The following is a 21,761-nucleotide window of genomic DNA, read 5'->3' as shown; positions in this document are numbered from 1 at the left end:
TGTAGACACACGTATTCCAATACTGAGATATGTAAATAGGCAGAATACAGCGCTGCGGTCGGCATAGCCTACATTAGACAAGTGTCTGGCGCAGTCGTTAGATAGGTCACTGCTGCTACAGTTGTAGCTTATCAAGATTTAAGTGAGTTTGAACGTGGTGTTATAGTAGGCGCATCTCCGAGGTAGCGATGAAGTGGGGATTTTCCCGGACAACCATTTCACGAGTGTACCGTGAACATCAGAAATCTGGTAAAATTCCACATCTTCGCAATAACTGCGGACGGAAAAGATCCTGCAAGAAAGGGACTAACGCCGACTGAAGAGAATCGTTCAACGTGACAGAAGACAATTCCGCAAAATGCGGCAGATTTCAGTGCTGGGCCATCAACAAGTATCCGCGTGAGAACCATACAACGAAACATCATCGATATGGGCTTTCGGAGCCGAAGGCAACTCGTGTACCCTTGATGACTGCACGACACAAAGCTTCATGCCTCGCCTGGGCCCTTCAACACCGACATTGGACTGTTGATGATTGCAAATAATGTTGCCTGGTCGGACGAGTCTCATTTCAAATTGTATCGAGCGGATGGACGTGTACGGGCATTGGGACAACCTTATGAATCCATGGACACTGCATGTCGGCAGGTGACTGTTCAAGCTGGTGGAGGCTCTCTAATGGCGTGGGGTGTGTGCAGTTGGAGTGATATGGGACCCCTGAAACGCCTAGATACGACTCTGACAGGTGACACGTACGGAGGCATCCTGTCTGATCACCTACATCATTTCGACGGACTTGGGCAGTTCCAGCAGGACAATGCGACACCCCACACGTCCAGAATTCCTACAGAGTGGCTCCAGTTTTCCTCGGAGTTTAAACACTTCCGCTGGCGACCAAACTCCCCATAAATGAACATTATTGAACTTATCTGACATGTCTTGCAACGTGCTGTTCAGACGAGATCTCCACCCGTACGTGCTCTTATGGATTCATTGTGTCAATTCCCTCCAACACCACTTCAGACGTTAGTCGAGTCCATGCCGTGTCGTATTGGGGCACTTGTGGGTGCACGCGGAAGCGCTATACGATATTAGGCAGGTGTAATAGTTTATTTGGCTCTTCAGTGTATGTGGTGTCTGGGTTTGAAACCCAGTCAGTCACAAGTTTTCAACTTCCCACGTTGATGTAAATCAGTGTCCACTAGTGGTTCATGTAAATCAGTGTCCACTAGCAGCTAAATGTCATTAATCCCTTAGGGTACTGCACGAGCAGATGTTTGCAGTAGGCGAGAGATCTGCAGAACTTGCTGCCCAGGGCAAGAGTCGAATACACTCTGTATTCAGGTACGTCAGGGGAGCGCGGACAACATTTGGTCTTCTCTTGTTGAGAGATAACGGCACATAACGGCATAGATGGCGCCCGACTATCGAGAAATATACATTTTTTCGGCGTTCTTGATAGCTACGCATAGTTCTAGAGTGCTCTGGACAAAATTTGAATAGTTCCGCAGAATTTCGCCAAGAAAACAACAGAATAGCTCCCCAAGAGTTCTACAGGAAACTCTAATAACATTTTTTGTGCAGAAGACAGTTTATGCCTTATGAGATAATGGCAATAATGAAGCACACATTCTCACAAGGAACTGGTGAAGCAGGCACCCGAATTTGTAGAAATGTGTTTTTTTTTCGAGAGTTCTTGACAGATATGCTATATTTTAAATTCTCTGTCCAAAATTTCAAATTTTGGAACGGAGGATGAGACGGAGTGAAGAGAATGCCTCCATCATTGTTCAGTTTAAATTCTTTCAAGCCGATAACAGGTGTCAATTCTGGAAGACCTTACATTTTTATAGGTGGTATGGTTCATAAATATCAGCTACATTAGACCAACGACTGCCCAAGAACACCGTCAGAACGAGCACAAGCATAACCAAACTGTACAAACGGGCGTGAGTAGTATTGTTGCGTATAATCCTTAAAACCTACTTAGTTAACGAGTTCTTTGTTGTCTGATTGTTACCCACTTCTTTCCGAATAAGCTATAACGACATGTCATCCAAATGTGTTCAAATGTGTGTGAAATCTTATGGGACTTAACTGCTAAGGTCATCAGTCCCTAAGCTTACACACTACTTACCCTAAATTATCCTAAGGACAAACACACACACCCATGCCCGACGGAGGACTCGAACCTCCGCCGGGACCAGCCGCACACTCCATGACTGCAGCGCCCAAGACGGCTCGGCTAATCCCGTGTGGCCGTCATCCAAATCTGTGCCTTTTCATTTAATAGAATTCCATGAAACATGGACGATAACTAGTTTGGACAAGAAGAGAATAGAAGCTTTCGAAATGTGGTGCTACAGAAGAATGCTGAAGATAAGGTGGGTAGATCACGTAACTAATGAGGAGCTATTGAATAGGATTGGGGAGAAGAGAAGTTTGTGGCACAACTTGACTAGAAGAAGGGATCGGTTGGTAGGACATGTTTTGAGGCATCAAGGGATCACAAATTTAGCATTGGTGGGCAGCGTGGAGGGTAAAAATCGTAGAGGGAGACCAAGAGATGAATACACTAAGCAGATTCAGAAGGATGTAGGTTGCAGTACGTATTGGGAGATGAAGAAGCTTGCACAGGATAGAGTAGCATGGAGAGCTGCATCAAACCAGTCTCAGGACTGAAGACCACAACAACAACAACATGATATTCTTCTGTTTAATATATGGTCTGGAGCTGGTATGTGGTTATCGTAGTGCTCCAAACGTTAAAATAAGTAATAAGACATAGGTTCCACATTTTTGTAAACACACTGTTTTTTCTTTTTACCTAAACATGTTTCAGCACCTCTGTGCCATCGTCAGTGGGTTTTTTAAATTGAAAACTGTAAAAAGTGAACATATTTTAGGTTGTAGCTAGTCTAACAAACTGAGGTCTAAAAAAAGTTGTTCGTTTTGCTTTTTACCATGATTTTACATTATATGATTTTGCAGGAGCAACTGTGTGGTATCCTGCTCTGATAGCTTGTCACCTGCAAAGTGTATGTGAATTTCATCGGCGAGTTAACACATCCGTTGATTAAAAAAAAAAAAAACAGTGTCTTGGAGTGTCAAAATGTTTTGCGTAAATATGTGTTACTACTCACATTTTATTGTGACTGATCCTTTTTCTCTTGTGTTCTGGGGACACTGAACGCACATGTTAATGTGTAATTTCGTTCTTTATAAACGCCTTTTTACTTCGCTAAACGCGGTGAGCACTATGTTGTTATGTTACCTGACCCCGTCGGTGTTCATTTTTTCCGGAGAGAGTTTGGTACTGAATATGAATTTTGTTTGCTTCTTCTCTCTCTTTCTGTGTGTGTGTGTGTGTGTGTGTGTAAGCTCCTTTAGCTGTCTGTGTTGCCTTTTCCGCTAGTTCCTTTAGTGTATTAAATAACGTCCCTTTACAGAGTGTAGTGTTTTCATTTAAAACTCGTTTGTCTTCTACTGTTGCCTTCTGTATGTGGACGTTCTCTTCTTTCGTCAGTTTGTGTTGTAGACTGTGGCTGGATTTCAGTATTTTTAAATCTCTTGCTATTGTAATTGGTCGGTGGTTAGGGGATATTAGGTGGTAAGCAAGTGTGCTATGGGTGCTGCTTCTTTTTAGGGGTCTGAGGTGTTCTGAGTATCTTGTTTTAAAGCTCCTGCATGTTTCTCCTATGTATACTGACTGACAAGTGTTGCATGTGAGTTCATATATTCCTGATCAGTTGAATTTATCTGTTCATGTCTCCGGTGTTCTCAGTTTTTCTGTGTTGTGTTGTCTGTCTTGCATCCTATTTGAAGTCCTCTTTCTCGAATACGTTGCCTATTCTGAAAACATGTTTTTGCTGCAGCTAGTAAATATATACAGAACCGCGAATTCTTACCACGGCATCTCCAGAGTACTTCTGATTACATAAAGCTTCGTATTGTAAATCGTATGTATGTTACAAAATCTAGCTCTTCCACAATTTTACTTTAAATGGCTATGCCGCAAAATCTACCTCTGCCACCATTTTACTTTAAATAGCTAACTTAAATTAGAAAACGAAACACTATGTAATCTTGTGCAGGAGGCTAACTAATTGGTGGTCGGACCGCCCTGTTACCAGAGGGCAAAGTTACCGAGTTTGACTCGATAGCTTTGACTTACACATATACTTTGTAATCTTTTTCTTCCAACTTTTTCTGCTGCAAATTTTGAAACTACATCGTCAGAATCGACAACGTTAGCTGCACTTTTTTCGAATGACAAAATTGCCAAAGTAGAGTTGTGCTGGATTCGCAGTGGACCTAAAATACGTCTTAATTAATTTCAATTTTAAAAGACTCCTCTCACATGACGCTGCCGAAACGCAGGAAGCTAAGAAAAGTCTAAACGCTGCAATGAGGTTGGGAACAGATTCAGGAAATACATGTTCCACCCTGACATGTAAGAATCCAAAAAAATGTCCAACTTAGGCACCTTGCGGAAATCATATTATGTGTGAAATTTCTGCAATAATAATACTACCTTCAAAATCTCATCGTAATATATACTCAGCTAAACTTCTTACAACTGTGGGAAGTGCCGTTTCTGAGGTTTTAACCAGATCGGTGCGCTCTAAAACAGCTAAACTATCTGATATACACTGCATTATGATCACTGTCCACCGCGATGTTGAATGCTGCCTGTGGCTCTGAGAGTAGGTGACGCAGTAAGGGAAGTACACTATTAACCATTAAAACTGGTACAGCAAGAAGAAATGCAGATTATAAGCGGGTATTCATTGGACAAATATATTATACCAGAACTGACACGTGATTACATTTTCACGCAATTTGGGTGAATAGACCCTGAGAAATCAACCCAGAACAACCACCTCTGGCCGTAGTAACGGCCTTGATACTCCTGGGCATTGAGTCAAACAGAGCTTGGATGGCGTGTACAGGTACAGCTGGCCATGCAGCTTCAACACGATACCACAGTACATCAATAGTAGTGACTGGGGAATTGCGACGAGCCACTTGCTCGGCCACCATTGACCAGCCGTTTTCAATTGGTGAAGGATATGGAGAATATGCTGGTCAGGGCAGCAGTCGAACTTTTCTGTATCCAGAAAGGCCCGTACAGGACTTGCAACATGCGGTCGTGCATTATCCTGTTGAAATGTAGGGTTTCGCAGGAATCGAATGAAGGGTAGAGCCACGGGTCGTAACACATCTGAAATGTAACGTCCACTGTTGAAAGTCCCGTCAATGCAAACAAGAGGTGACTGAGATGTGTAACCAATGGCACCCCATACTATCAGGCAGTGTGATAAATCAGTATGGCGATGACGAATACATGCTTCCATTGTGCGTTTACCGCGATGTCGCCAAACACGGATGCGACCATCATGATGTTGTAAACAGAACCTGGATTCATCCGAAAAAATGACATTTTGCAGTTCGTGAACCCAGGTTCATCGTTGAGTTCACCATCGCAGGCGCTCCTGTCTGTGATGCAGCGACAAGGGTAACCGCAGCCATGCTCTCCGAGCTGATAACCATGCTGCTGCAAACGTCGTCGAACTGTTCGAGCAGATGGTTGTTGTCTTGCAAAGGTCCCCATCTGTTGACTCAGGGATCGAGACGTGGCTGCACGATCCGTTCCAGCCATGTGGATAAGATGCCTGTCATCTCGACTGCTAGTGATACGAGGCCGTTGGTATCCAGCACGGCGTTCTGTATTACCCTTCTGAACCCACCGATTCCATATTCTGCTAACAGTCATTGGATCTCGACCAACGCGTGCAGCAGTGTCGCGATACGATAAACCGCAATCACGATAGGCTACAATCCGACCATCATTAAAGTCGGGAACTTGATGGTACGCATTTCTCCTCCTTACACGAGGCATCACAAAAACGTTTCACCAGGCAACGCCGGTCAACTGCTGTTTGTGTATGAGAAATCGGTTGGAAACTTTCCTGATGTCAGCACGTTGTAGGTGTCGCCACCGGCGCCAACTTTGTGTGATTGCTCTCAAAAGCTAATCATTTTCATATCACAGCATCTTCTTCCTGTCGGTTAAATTTCTTCGTGGTGTAGCAATTTTAATGGCCAGTAGTGTATATGGGCGGAGCAGAGGCTAATTGGGAATCGTTCTAGCGACATAAGTGGCGCAAATGCGGAAATCCGCCGACTTAAGCTACTTTAATAAAGGCCCAGTGTCTGGGAGCGTCGTAAGCATCGCCTGCTGTCGTAAGCATTTACGGAAAGAGGTTGAAGAATGCTGAAGCCACGAGTAAGCGGCAAGAAGTTCGACGTCCGTATCTCATCGCAGAACATAGGGACCGCTCTCTAAAGCATGATAGGCGGCGATCTGTGACAGATCTGACGGCTAAGTACACTGATGGCGGAGGCACAGGTGTTTTGGAGCTCACCGTTCAGCGCACGGTGTCGAACATGGTGTTCGGCTGCAGAGGACCCCTATGTGTTCGCATGTTGACCCAACAACATCGTCAGTTATGAATACAGTGGGCACGGGATCATCGCGATTGGACCGCAGATCAATGGAATCGTGAAGCCTGGTTGGACGAACCCCATTCATTGTTAAACCAGATCGATGGTCGTGTCCAGATAGCCCGCCATGCAGGAGAACAGCTTCTTGAATCATGCACCTTCCACGGACACAGTTCGGTGAGAGCAGTGTTATGTTGTACGCAGTATTCCCCTGAGTTTCCATGGGACCTGCGGTACTAATCGAGGGAATCATGACACTGTGGGCTATGTGAACATTATTGGGGACTACCTGTAACCCCTCATGCTTGATGTTTTCCCCAGCAGCGATGGCCCTTCCAACAGGATAACTGTCCGTGTCACAAGACCAGAATTGTGTTGCAGTGGTTTGAGGAGCGTGATAGTGAACTTTCATTGATGTCTTGGCCATCAAATTCGGTTTGACTGAATCTGATAAAACCCAACTGGGACGCTATCGGGCGCCAGCTCCGCACCCACAAACCAACCGCCCACAATTTATGGGAAGTGTGTGACTTGTGCGCCTCGTGCCACAATCCTCTGGAAACCTATCCAGTACTTGTCGACTTCATTCACGTATAATCACTGTTGAATTGCGTTCCAGAGGTGGACCAATGCGCTTTTAAGCAGGTGATCATAATGTTTTGGCTCATCAGTGCACGTTCCAAAGTTTTGCAACTCGTACCGATTTTTGTAGCAACCAGTCCAAGCACTCTAACATTGACCTTTTCAGTTAATAGTGCAGTCAGTACTGAGTAAGAATACTATTTGTATGCGAACTCTTTTATCGCTAAAATGCGCCTATAGATGAGAAAGTGTCAGGCCAGTCTCTAGTTGCCCATCCGTTCCAATAGGTGTCAGGAATGAAACACAGAAAAAATTATGTTTTTTAAAAGTTATGCCACAGTGCCTAAAACGTTTTGCCACTCCAATGGAGATGGTACTCGGTGCAGACTTCATCCGTAGCACGCTTCTACAAGCGCTTTTCGGAAAGTAAGATCCGATGAGGCAAATGGAAACCACAGTGAAAACGCGATGAAGCTTTGAACAGATGTGTTGGGCAGTGTCTCTCGTATGGCCGTCGATCGCGTCACATCGCTCATTTCAGTTCTGAGTGCACAGTGAGCACGAGAAGATGCTTAGAACAATAAGGTCTCTCGCCAGGTACGAGGGCCTGGTGTGAGATTTCGCCTGATGTCAGGCAGCCCACAATACATAACTGTCATACGTTTCCTTCTGCATGACAATTCTCGGCCACACTGTGAAGGGGCAATGAAGATGATCCTGCAGCGTTTCCGATGGGAAGTGTATGATCATCCACAACAGAGCCCGTAATTGACTCTCCATGAGTTTCATCTCTGCTCGCATGAGCTGCTAGCTAAGAAGACATCTGTCTGGCACAGACAACGAGCTGTAGACAAGCGTAGAGAATTGGCAGGAAGCTTCCTTCTATGGCGACGTTACAGGAAAGTTGGTACAACGCTATGACAAATGTCTAAATCGGAGCGGCGACTATGTAGAGAAGTAGCTGGAAGGTGTAGCTAACTGTTGCAAATAAAACATTTTTGATTTTCACTGTGGTTTCCATTTTGCGACAGATCGGACCTTACTTTCCGAGTAGGCTTCGTAGCTACATCATTGAAATTATCCCATAACCTACTATCTGTACAAAAAAATACCATTACGGTTTTCTGTAGAACTCTTGGAGAGCTATTCAGAATTGCCATCACACAGTAAAACCTCGCTAATCCGACCTCGGATGGTCCGACTCTCCGCTTAGTCCGACCACCCTATTTCCGGTGTTTGTTTATGTACTCGGGTCACTGCTACAGTCAGGAATGGACTTTTCGATGACTCATCGTCTTAAGATATGGATCAGTAGCAGTCGACCGTTTCTAGTGTGATAATTCGATCACTTTTGGTATGAAAGAACTCGTTTCTAACTGATCATTAAGTGTTATTCTGCACTCTTTTGTTTTATAAATTAGTGTCAGTGTTCTTCTTACGTATTACAGTGTGTAAAACTAAATTTTGGCACCAACTAAACGTAAACATGTGATGCTGCCTTTACCACCGGACATTGTGCCCATTGACATAAGTGAGGTGACATTGTCTGCACACGGGAGCAGAATTAACTGACGACCAAATAATTGACGTTGTAACTCTAACAACCGATGAGAACGATGAAGGTGATGCCAACAACGTAGACAATGACTATACGATTCGAGTATCACATACAAACGCTAAAAATGCATTTGATAAAGCCCTTCATTACATCGAACAAAGCACTACATGTAACCCAATAGACATCTTATAGATTAGGAAATTACTGAATATGGAGCAAAACAAAGGTTGTCGCCTGGTAAGCAAAAGAACATGACATATCTTTTTCGCCCTGATTAACAACAGAAATTTTTTTACCGCGGCCGGACGTTAAACCCTAATCTTCAATCCTTTTTTTATTTTTTACCGCGTAATGTCTCATGTTTCAAACTGTCAGTAGAATATTGTAAAAATGTATATACGTATGTTAAACTTTCACTCACAATAACATTATCTTACCGTAAGATACAGATGTGTTTTGCAGTAAGAGCACTACTGTACATTACAGTTTCGTGTAAGATTATTTTTAGTATGTCGGCATTTTCTTTTCATATATTACTGTTTTAACATGGAACAATATTTCAGATGGTATTTCCAGCTGAAATCTGTAGTATATTGTGATATTATGGATCAACAGAAGCGTCCCCCTGATAATCTGATCCTTTTTATCTTACGACAGTGCTGTCGGTCCTGTAGCGAACGAATTAGTGCCTTTCTAATGTATTTTTTTCGCTAGATGGCAAATAATTCCTTTTACGATATTACAATTTTGCGCGAGTACTATTATTTTCTACGTAAAATTCTGCAGAACTATTCAAATTTTGTGCAGTGAACTCTAGATACATCATATCTAACAAAAAGTCCGCAAAAATATATATTTCTCGAAAGTCGAGTGCCAACTTCAACAGAGTATGGCACAGAGACCGCGAAGTTAATACACAGCACCACTGGCGTTATCGAGCGAGATGGCACAGTGGTTAGCACGCCGGACTCGTATTTGGGAGGACGACGGTTCAAACCAGCGTCTGGCCATCCTGCTTTAGATTTTCCGTAGTTTTGCTAAATCGCTTCAGGCAAATGCTGGAATGGTTCCTTTGAAAGGTCACGGTCCACTCCCTTCCCCATCCTTCCCTAACCCGATGGGACCGATGACCTCGCTGTTTGGTCCCCTCCCCCTAGTCAACCAATCACTGGCGTTAATAATTCGAGGGCGAGGGTTGGGGAGGGGGATGTAACGCGTGCTGTCCACATCAGCTAAATGTGCCCAGATATGGCTGTATTGTGTACCCAATGATAGTCCATACCAGCATGCAGTGTATTGGGTCTGTACGACGGTAGCGAATGCAATCTGGATATGTTTGATCTCCTAGGAAACTCCGCCTCATCTGAACAGGCGACGTAGCGCCAGTACTACGTCCATTGTTGTCGTCGGGCGCAGCACTGTCACCGCGTCTCCCTCTGCTGCTGCGTCAAGGGAAAGCCTCAACAATGGTCGCCGTGCTGACCGTGTGGGTACTTGCCTTGTTGCAAACAATCCCACTTCCAGACTCGAGGTACTGCGCGTTTATAACTAAATGTAGCTACTCACTGATATCCAGTGTGGGCTGTCTACTTATCATACGGCAGCAAAACTTGATAGATATGCTAATGCGGTAATGTGGAACCGATTTGCACTGGGAAAAAATTAGTTCCAACTTTGATCACCAGGTGCAAAACAGGTGATGCGAATGGAAGAATGACGTATAGAAATGCTTCCATAGGTAATAACTAGGAACAGGTTGTTGGCAGAAAATGTCAAACAAGTGAGACAGGACGAATGTTGATTTTATTATAAACCGTTATGGCTTGTCAAAGGATAGCATGGATGTCATACTGTCGTACAGTGTATAGAGCAAGATTTGCAACTGGTGGCCAAATATCAATTTTTTTTCAGTGTAAATCGGTTCCGCACAAACGCATTAGCATATCTACCAAGTTACGTTGCCATACGACAATTACAGCCTACACTGGACCTCCATGATTAGCTGCACTTTAATTATAACCACCCAGTAAATGACATCCCTGTGCCTGCACGACCAGGAGAACCATCTGTCTGTCTTCGCGAGTGCTAGTAGCGCAGGGTCTCCGAGATTTGCACGGTTTTGAGTATGGACCTCCTGAACCCGTGGACACCACGTTCGCACGACATTCGGTGTATCCCGACCAATGAGAGCGGCAGTAATACGGAGTGGTAAACCGTTGTCCCTACTGGCCATACGATCCTGCTGCTGCCAAATTTCCACACGTTCCTCGTTCCTATACGAAGCATAACACCATCTTCTAACGGACAACCAACATTCAAATGCGATTTCTGAATGTGAAACTCACTGTACAGTCTCTCTTAATGTGCAGAACTCCCATTTATACAGTATATGTAGTTGTGCTGGAATGCTAATCATAAGCGTCTTCAAGCACTTCATGTCAATCGGACGTGTTCCAACTATGGCGCTTAAACGCAAAGGGATGCAAATTACTCAATCGTGATTCTGAGTAAATGAGCTCCAAAGATTGCATCAAATTTAAAATTCTAGGTTCATTTGTTACATTGTGTGCAATAAACATCGTGTGCAGTGGCTATTAATAAAGGCATAGGTACAATACCAGAGAAGTAAATTCATAATCGTGTGTTCGGTAATGTTTTGACCAATAATCTAGTTAGCATTTACGTGCACCTGTTGCCAAGGATGTCTCTTATATCTAGAGTTGCTCTCTGCCAAAACTCCAGTTCGGTAGTTTTGATACAGCTCATAAATGACGTAGTAAATAATAGGATTACCGGCAGTATTGGAGGCATTTATAAGTGTAGGAAAAATAAATAAATGTGTAAGAGAGAAACTGGGAAGCGACGACTTCTCTCTGTATGCTTGTTTCTTTTGCGCATAATTGGACCGCGCACATCATTCAATGTTAGTCCATTGCGTATTTTATATCCTTACAGAATATAAATTGCAGTTTATAGGTAACAAAGATTGGTTGACGGTGAAACTTCTGCGCTTTTGTGTAAGCAAAGCAATTACTTTTGAACCTAGCGCAGTTTATATACACAAATACAAGAAATTCTTATACTATTAATGTTATTCTGTACTCAATAGAATATTCTTCGTCGTGATCATAAGCAAGAGTTTCCAGTTATTAGTGCCGGCCGAAGTGGCCGTGCGGTTAAAGGCGCTGCAGTCTGGAACCGCAAGACCGCTACGGTCGCAGGTTCGAATCCTGCCTCGGGCATGGATATTTGTGATGTCCTTAGGTTAGTTAGGTTTAACTAGTTCTAAGTTCTAGGGGACTAATGACCTCAGCAGTTGAGTCCCATAGTGCTCAGAGCCATTTGAACCATTTGAACCAGTTATTAGTCATAAAACCAGATGTTTGTCATAACAGAAACCTGTTTTATAAAGGATCAACGAAGTACTGAAGCTATGTTTGACACATTTTTCTTTAGAATTTTTATTTATTTTACCTTTCACTTGAGTAATTTGGAATTTCTAGTGGTATATGATAAACCTGTATCGTTTTATTTCTTATTTTTACAACAACATCACTCTGTTCACGTTACAAGTCGACAGTTATTGAATAAAACGTGAATGAAACATTCAAAATTTCAGTTTTACTATAAATACCGTTTATTTTTAAGTAACAGACAGGAGAATAACTATGTAAAACTAAAATGATCCGTAGGTTACACACCCGACCTCACTCAGTTTTTAGACTTTCACTGCTCCCAGTTCCTAGAGGAGTCTAGTAAGATACTGATCCATACGTAAACAAAGTGGTCAATATGAGGTAAGGCCCAATAGGTATGCAACACATGTAAATTACAGGTAATGCGTGTGCGACCTTAACAGACCAAGGCTACTAGGAAAACTACCATAATCTACGCTTGCTTATGATAGTCTATGGTAGCCTAAGGTAGTTTTGCAACTCTGCTTATGTCCCTTTACTTCATTAACTTCAAGTTTGGAGTGAGCTGCAACAATGTAATTCAATATTTCGTCCATTTTCACGGATTACACTAATCCATTCACGTAACTTTTATTGATTAAACATGTAATCGGGTTACAGAGAGAAACATAAATTTCTAAGCAAATCTTAGCACATACACATGCAAATAGTCCCATTTGTTTTTATTACGGGAAATGTCTATTTTGAACACCATGTAGCACCATCAGCAGGCACCACGTCATTAGCAGATTATGTGCCTGGTCCTTCACCTGCTGGTGATCTCTCATACAGTTCGGAAAGAGATGTTTTTGATTTGTGCTTAAGATTTGTATAGAATTGATGGTAAATTGGAAGGAAAAATGGAAATAACTGCTGAAGATTCTGACATTTCCGTGTTGTTATCGCGCGTAGTGACAGTGCATTCAACTGTATTATCACCGAGCCTGGGCATCCACGGTTAGATCTTCTTAGGTTGGTCGTTCCATCAATGAGGACAGTGTTATGAAAATTCCATAGAGGAGTGGCCTGAAATCAAGAACTTGCGTCAATGATCTTCAGTGAGGTGTGCTTTATGAGATAGATGCAAAGCTTAATGATGTTCTTGTTCTTGTCCCAACCTCCTGCATTATTACTAAAAGCAATGAGGGTCGTTACAGACTGAGGAAGTTGTTGTAGAATACTTCAGTAAACCATCACTATTAGCATTTTTGCTGCCTGTCTGTTCTTTTTCTTCATTCTTCTCAATATGTTCACCTCCTTCCAATCTTCCATTTTGATGTTCTGAGTGAAAAACACGCTTATAATCTGCCAAATTCTAATGCACCGAATCACCTGATCGCAACAGTGTGCAAAACGTTTGGAACTGTCAAAGAAATGTAGATACACTTGCATCCCATGGCATCCAAAGAGGAAACACTTCTTGTTAAGTAGTTCTTCAAATAACCGCTAGGAAACAGTTCAGATCACCCTGTATACCTATATACGTTTGTCATCGAACAGATGTGTTGTACCACTAAAGAGTGATGCACTTGTCTCTAAACATTCAGTTTTGTTAGTTATACCACTAAGCTTCTAACCGCCTCAATTTTAATGACCAGCAGCGCAACTGCAACAGCAAAGAGAGCGTTAGAAATTAGAAAATGGAACGGTTATATGGATATTGTCAGCAAGAACAATCGCACACATTGCACATGCAAACTTGGCATGAGCTTGTGATGTATGTAAATACGATAAAGCTTGTTTGTGTTATGCCATCTTTACACAATTACGCTGACTCGGTGTGAGAAGAAAATTGTGTGTTCTCAGGTCTAATGATGGTTATTATGGACCGAAATTAATAACCTGGTAAAATATTTTGTGGCCTGTAACTGGAATAAATGTATAAATATCTTCCTGCATCACTCTGAATTCTTGCTGCTGCTGTGTTACAAGTCGTGAAACTTATCTCTGCGTGGGAGATGCGAAAACCTGTGTCAAGTGTTTTTCCCGCGCTTAGCGCTGGTAGAGAATGGCTGGCTTATCCGACACGTCTAAAAAAAGATGCGGTTGCTTGGAGCACCTGAATAAGAATGTTAAGTAACATAGATGCGACGGAAGCACGACAGGGGAGCCCCAGATGATAAATCGTCTGGCAATCATGTTAGCTAACGGAGATAAGGCGGGGGCACTGGAGAGGAGCGAGGTGTGGTGATAAGGCCTCTCGCACGGAGAAACGCAGCGCTTAATATGTACGTTTCTTTCCCTCCATAACAATTTATCTTGTCCCTGTAAACGAAACGCGCGTAAACAGTGAATGTCACGGCTGCCTGCGTCCTCGGATCTGGCTTACCGAAAGTCTGAAGGTTCATGAAGTATAAATGGAAAAAAGCGTAAATACTTCAGTTAAAGCTGAAAGTTGTGAAAAATGTGATTTGTTCATTAACAGGATTGGCGCTTACTACGAAGGTGAACTTATTCATTGTTTTTTTGGATACAGTTCTCTATCGTTCTATCACCTAGCCTCGAACCCAAGGTTACAAAGTTCTAAGGAATTACAGGGCTCGAACGCCCATTATTTGCATGAAGGGATGTAATTTTCATAGCGCCGTTTTGTGTGGTAATGTACTCGTATGTTGTGCACACTTGCCTCGGTTCCTCTGTTTATTTTCCCCAAGGGAAACTCAGTCTCTAAGTCAGACATTGCCTGTCATTCACCATGAGCCTTTACTGACCATTTTTCTCTCACGCTCCTTTGATACTGATCTAACTGAAGGTAAATGACACACCTCCAAATTGATGTATCATAATTTACATGCTTCAATGTATATGTAATTTCAGTTCTGTCCACGAGGTGCAAATCTGGCGCTATACACTGTACGACGATATGACATCCACGCTATCCTTTGACAAGCCGTAACGGTTTATAATAAAATCAACATTAGTCCTGTCTCACTCGTTTGACATTTTCTGCCAACATCCTGTTCCTATTTATTACCTATGGAAACATTTCTATACGTCATCCTTCCATTTGCATCGCCTGTTTTGCACCTGGTGGCCAAAGTTGGAACTAATTTTTTCCCAGCGTAAATCTGTTCCACATTACTGCATTAGCATATCTACCAAGTTTTGCTGCCATCTGATAATTAGACAATCTACACTGGATCTCCGTGAGTAGCTACATTCAGTTATAACCGAGCAGTACCTTGAGTCTGGAAGTGGGATTGTTTGCAGCGAGGCAAGTACCCACACGGTCAGCAGGGCAACCATTGTTGAGGCTTTCCCTTGACGCAGCAACAGAGGGAGGCGCGGTGACAGTGCTGCGCCCAACGACAACAATGGACGTAGTACTGGCGCCATGTCATCTGTTCAGATGAGGCCCAGTTCTGTGTACTGCGTCACGATGGACGTAAGTGTGTGCGCGGAGGTTCCTAGGAGATCAAACAAATCCAGATTGCATTCGCTATCGCCATACAGACCCAATACACTGCATGCTGGTATGGACTACCATTGGGTACACAATACAGCCAAATCTGGCACGATTAGCTAATGTGGATAGCAGGCGTTACATCCCCCCCTCGCCCCCACAACCCTCCACCATCGACATATTAACGCCAGTGATTGGTTGACTTGGGGGAGGGGACAAAACAGTGAGGTCATCGGTCCCATCAGGTTTGGGAAGGATGGGGAAGGGAGTCGACCGTGACCTTTCAAAGGAACCATCCTAGCATTTGCCTGAAGCTATTTAGCAAAACTACGGAAAATCTGAAGCAGGATGGCCAGACGTAAGTTTGAACCGTCAACCTCCCAAATACGAGTCCAGCTTGCTACCTCCTAATATTGTGTCGGACCACCTTTCACCCAGCATAGTGCAGAAACTTGATGTGGCATGGGTTCAACAAGTCTTTAGACGTCTCCTGCGGAAATATTGAGCCAAAACATTGAGCCATGGTGCATGTATAGCTGTCCATAACTGCAAAAGTGTTGCCGTTGCAGGATTTTGTGCATAAACTGACCTCTCCATTATGTCCCATAAATGTTCGATAGGATTCATGTCTGGCGATCTGGTTAGCCAAACCATTCACTCGAATTCTCCAGAATAATCTTCAAAGCAATTGCGAATAATTGTGCCCCAGTGGCAAGGCGCATTGGCATCCACAAAAGTTTCGTCGTTGCTCGTGTACTTGACGTACATGAACGGCTGCAAATAGTTTACAAGTAGCCGAACATCCAGAGGACTGACTCTGTTCCGTGTAAAGACAGACCACATCTTTGTGGAGCAACTACCAGCTTGCATGGTGCCTCGTTGGCGAATTGAATCCATGGCTTCGTGGGACTCTGCCATACTCGAAACCTCAGCTATTATTAACTGAAGATTCATCTGACCAAGCAATGGTTTTATAGTCGTCCAGGATCCAACCGATACTATCACGAGCCTAGATGAGGCACTGCAGACGATGTCCTGCTGTTAGCAAAGGCACCCGCGTCGGTCGTCTGCTGCCACAGCTCATTAACGCCAAATTTTGGCACACTGTCCTAACGGATACGTTCGCCGTACGTCCGTCACGGGTTTCTGCGGTTACTTCATGCAATGTTGCTTGTCTGTTAGCACTAACAATTCGACACAAACGCCGCTGCTCTCGGTCGTTATGTGAAGGCCAGCGGCCACTGCATTGCCTGTGGCTGGGAGGTAATGCCTGAAATTTGGTATTCTCAGTACACTCTTGACACTATGCATCGCGGAATACTGAACTCCCTAAAGATATTCGAAATGGAATGTCCCATTCACCTAGCTTCAAACGCCATTTCGCGTTCAAATTCTGTTAATTCCCATCGAGTGGCCATAATCACGTCGAAAATCTTTTCACATGAATCACGTGAGTACCAATGACAGCTCCACCAATGCACCTCCCTTTTATTCCTTGTGTATGCGATACTACCGCCATCTGTGCATATTGCTATCCCATGCCTCTGCCAAATTCTGATTCGCCGTAACTGGATCAGAACAGTGTACAAAACGTTTGAAATCAATGAGATGTTTGTGCACCTGCGTCACTTTGCATATGAAGAGAAAACACTTCTTGTTAAGTACTTCTTCAAATAACTTCCAGGAAGTAATTTAAATCACCCCATGCCTTGCCACCAAATCCTGATGGTTCTACCATTGCAATATGGTGCACATATTTTCAAATGCTTGGTTTTGTCACTTATGTCCCTTTGCTTGTAACCGCCTCAATTTTAATAGCTAGCAAGCCAATTGCAAACACAAAGAGAACGTTAGACCTTCGAAAATGGACCGGTTGTATGGATATTGTTAGCGAGGAAAATCGTGCGCTCTGCATACACAAACTTTGATTGAATTTGTGATGAGTTCGATGAGGACAGGGCAGTCAACAAGGGCAGTGAAATTTTCTCACATCCAAGATGGCCTGATCCCCCTCCATGTAATTTTCTCTATGGGCAAATCCAGGGGTAAAGTGTACGTATACATGGTGGTCCATTGATCGTGACCAGGCCACATATCTCACCAAATAAGCGACAAACGAAAAAACTACAAAGAACGAAACTTGTCTAGCTTGAAGGGGAAAACCAGATGGCGCTATGGTTGGCCCGCTAGATGGCGCTGCCATAGGTCAAACGGATATCAACTGTGTTTTTTTTAAATAGGAACCCCCATTTTTTATTAAATATTCGTGTAGAACGTAAAGAAATATGAATGTTTTACTTGGACCACTTTTTTCGCTTTGTGATAGATGGTGCTGTAATAGGCACAAACATATGGATCACAATTTTATACGAACGGCTGGTAACAGTTAGGTTTTTTAAAATAAAATACAGAACGTAGGTACGTTTGAACATTTTATTTCGGTTGTTCCAATGTGATACATGTACCTTTGTGAACTTATCATTTCTGAGAACGCATGCTGTTACAGCGTGATTACCTGTAAATACCACATTAATGTAATAAATGCTCAAAATGATGTCCGTCAAACTCAATGCATTTGGCAATACGTGTAATGACATTCCTCTCAACAGCGAGTAGTTCGCCTTCCGTAATGTTCGCACATGCATTGAAAATGCTCTGGCGCATGTTTTCAGGCGTTGTTGGTGGATCACGATAGCAAATATCCTTCAACTTTCCCCACAGAAAGAGACCCGGGGACGTCAGATCCGGTGAACGTGTGGGCCATGGTATGGTGCTTCGACGACCAATCCACCTGTCATGAAATATGCTATTCAATACCGCTTCAACCGCACGCGAACTATGTGCCGGACATCCATCATCGCCATTCTGTCATGCAGTGGAACATCTTGTAGTAACATCGGTGGAACATTACGTAGGAAATCAGCATACATTGCACCATATAGATCGCCATCGATAAATTGGGGACCAATTATCCTTCCTCCCATAATGCTACACCATACATTAACCGGCCAAGGTCGCTGATGTTCCACTTGTCGCAGCCATAGTGGATTTTCCGTTGCCCATTAATGCATATTATGCCGGTTTGCGTTACCGCTGTTGGCGAATGACGCTTCGTCGCTAAATAGAACGCTCGCAAAAAATCTCTCATCGTCCCGTAATTTCTCTTGTGCCCAGTGGCAGAACTGTACACGACGTTCAAAGTCGTCGCCATGCGATTCCTGGTGCATAGAAATATGGTACGGGTGCAATTGATGTTGATGTAGTATTCTCAACACCGACGTTTTTGAGATCCCGATTCTCGAGCAATTTGTCTGCTACTGATGTGCGGATTAGTCGCAACAGCAGCTAAAACACCTACTTGGGCATCATCATTTGTTGCAGGTCGTGGTTGACGTTACACTTGTGGCTGAACACTTCCTGTTTCACCGAGCGAGGTGGCGCAGTGGTTAGCACACTGGACTCGCATTCGGGAGGACGACGGTTCAATCCCGCGTCCGGCCATCCTGATTTAGGTTTTCCGTGATTTCCCTAAATCGCTTCAGGCAAATGCCGGGATGGTTCCTTAGAAAGGGCACGGCCGATTTCCTTCCCTAATCCGAGCCTGTGCTCCGTCTCTCATGACCTCGTTGTCGACGGGACGTTAAACAGTAATTTCCTCCTCCACTTCCTGTTTCCTTAAATAACGTAACCATCCGGCGAACGCCCGGACATGTGGATGATGTCGTCCAGGATACCGAGCAGCATACATAGCACACGCTCGTTGGGCATTTTGATCACAATAGCCATACATCAACACGAAATCGACCTTTTCCGCAATTGGTAAATGGTCCATTTTAACACGGGTAATGTATCACGAAGCAAATACCGTCCGTACTGGCGGAATGTTACGTGATACCACGTTTGTGACTATTACAGCGCCATCTATCACAAAGCGAAAAAAGTGGTCCAGGTAAAACATTCATATTTCTTTACTTACTACACGAATAAGTAATAAAAAATTGTGGTTCCTATTTAAAAAAACGCAGTTGATATCCGTTTGACCTATGGCAACGCCATCTAGCAGGCAAACCATATTGCCATCTGGTTTCCTCCTTCAAGCTAGACAAGTTTCGTTCTTTGTAGTTTTTTCGTTTGATACTTATTTCGTGAGATATTTGGCCCGGTCACTATCAATGGACCACCCTGCATAATCTCCATACACTGGAAGAACTACAGCACAACGTTGATAGCGCTAATAACGCTGCCATCCCTCTGGCTGAGTTGCTATTTAGTTCTTCTAGTTTGCTAGATCATGCAGTGTGGTGCATCGATGTTAATGGTGGCCGATCCCAGTATCGTCTGTAAAGAGCAATCCTTTTCATGCTCATCAAACAGTGAACTTGTTTCATGTCAAACTTGTAAACATTTTCTGGACCAGTTCCATGTTGGCTATTCCGTATCTCTAAAGTCTCTTGAGCAACAACTATTTTCTTTCATATGAATGCATGGTGATGTTTAGTTTGTGGGGCGCGCAACTGCGCAGTTATCAGCACCCATAGATATTCCCAAACTTTACACAGCCCATCTCGCCATTTGCACGAATGATGAAATGATGAGGACAACACAAACACCCAGTCCCTAGGCAGAGAAAATCCCCAACCCACCCGGGAATCGAACCCGGGGCTCCATAATCCAGAGGTAGCAATGCAAGCCACTAGACGACGAGCTGTGGACTGAATCAATGGTGTCTGTTCTTTGGGACATGTTTGAAAGAACCGACGCCAAACATTCATATAACTGATTCACTTCGATGGGCAATGAATCCACAACCTTCAGTGTGGATGCACGTTTACGATCGACCTTCAACAGCAATATAAAATTACCGAGCGTGAAGGTTCAAATGGTTCAAATGGCTCTGAGCACTATGGGACTTAACATCTGAGGTCATCAGTCCCCTAGAACTTAGAACTACTTAAACCTAAGGACATCACACACATCCATGCCCGAGGCAGGATTCGAACCTGCGACCGTAGTGGTCGCGCGGTTCCAGACTGACGCGCCTAGAACCGCTCAGCCACACCGGCCGGCTCCGAGCGTGAAGGACATGGGCGGGACTACAGACAGGTGGTGCTAGATGGGGGTGTGGGTTGGCCGTGGAGGGTGCCGGAATAGTTCACGCATTTGCAATAAAAACTGTGTCCTGGCGGCACAGTGGTTAATGCAACTGCCTACTAAGCAGTTTCCTGAACTACTAAAGTACTCAGTAGTAAAAAAGGGAGAAAGGGATAATGTAGACAATTTTAGACCTATTTCTATGCCATCAGTGTTTGCTAAAGTTATTGAAAAGGCTTTGTATGTAAGAACAATTGATCATTTTATATCACATAATTTGCTATCAAATGTACAGTTCAGCTTTAGAAGTCGTTTAACAAGTGAAAATACTATATTCTCTAGTCTCTGTGAGGTACTGGATGGATTAAACAAAAGATGTCGAACGCTAGGCATCTTTTTGTTTTGTTTAAGGTGTTTGTTTGTTTTTATCACAAAATATTGCTCCAGACGTTGGACCATTACGGAATACGGGGAGTAGCTCATAATTGGTTCAACTCTTACTTTAACAACAGACAGGAAAAGGTCATTATTCACAGTGTTGAGAATGGCTGTGATGTGGGGTAAGGTGATATGGGGAGGGTGGGGGGGCAGGGATCAGTGTTGGTGCCACTCCTGTTTCTTATTTATATAAATGATGTGCCCTCTAATATTATGGGTAATCCTAATGACACTATCTTGGTAGTAAAGGATATTGTGTGCAACACTGGCTCTGTTTCAGATAGTGCAGTTCATAACGTAAGTTCATGGCTTGTAGAAAATGAACTAAAGCTAACTCACAGTAAGACTCAGTTTTCACAGTTTCTAACACAGAATTCAACAGAATCCGTTGTTTTAATTTCACAGAATGGGCATATGATTAGTGAAACTGAACAGTTCAAATTTCTAGGTGTTCAGATATATAGTAAACTGTCGTGGGAAGCCCACGTTTAGGATCTTGTTCAGAGACTTAATGCTGCCATTTTTACTATTCGAACGGCATCTCAAGTAAGTGATCGTTCGACACGAAAATCAGTCTACTTTGCTTATTTTCATTTGATTATGTCGTATGGTATAGTATTATGGGGTAACTCTTCTCATTCTAGAAGGATATTTTTGGCTAAGAAACTCTTGTCTGGGTATTTTGACATATCCCTCTCAGTATGTATATTCTTCACTGTCGTTGCTT

The sequence above is a fragment of the Schistocerca serialis genome, chromosome 2 (assembly GCF_023864345.2).
Source record: "Schistocerca serialis cubense isolate TAMUIC-IGC-003099 chromosome 2, iqSchSeri2.2, whole genome shotgun sequence".
In the NCBI taxonomy this organism is placed as follows: domain Eukaryota; kingdom Metazoa; phylum Arthropoda; class Insecta; order Orthoptera; family Acrididae; genus Schistocerca; species Schistocerca serialis.
Note: the sequence above shows the minus strand (reverse complement) of the source record.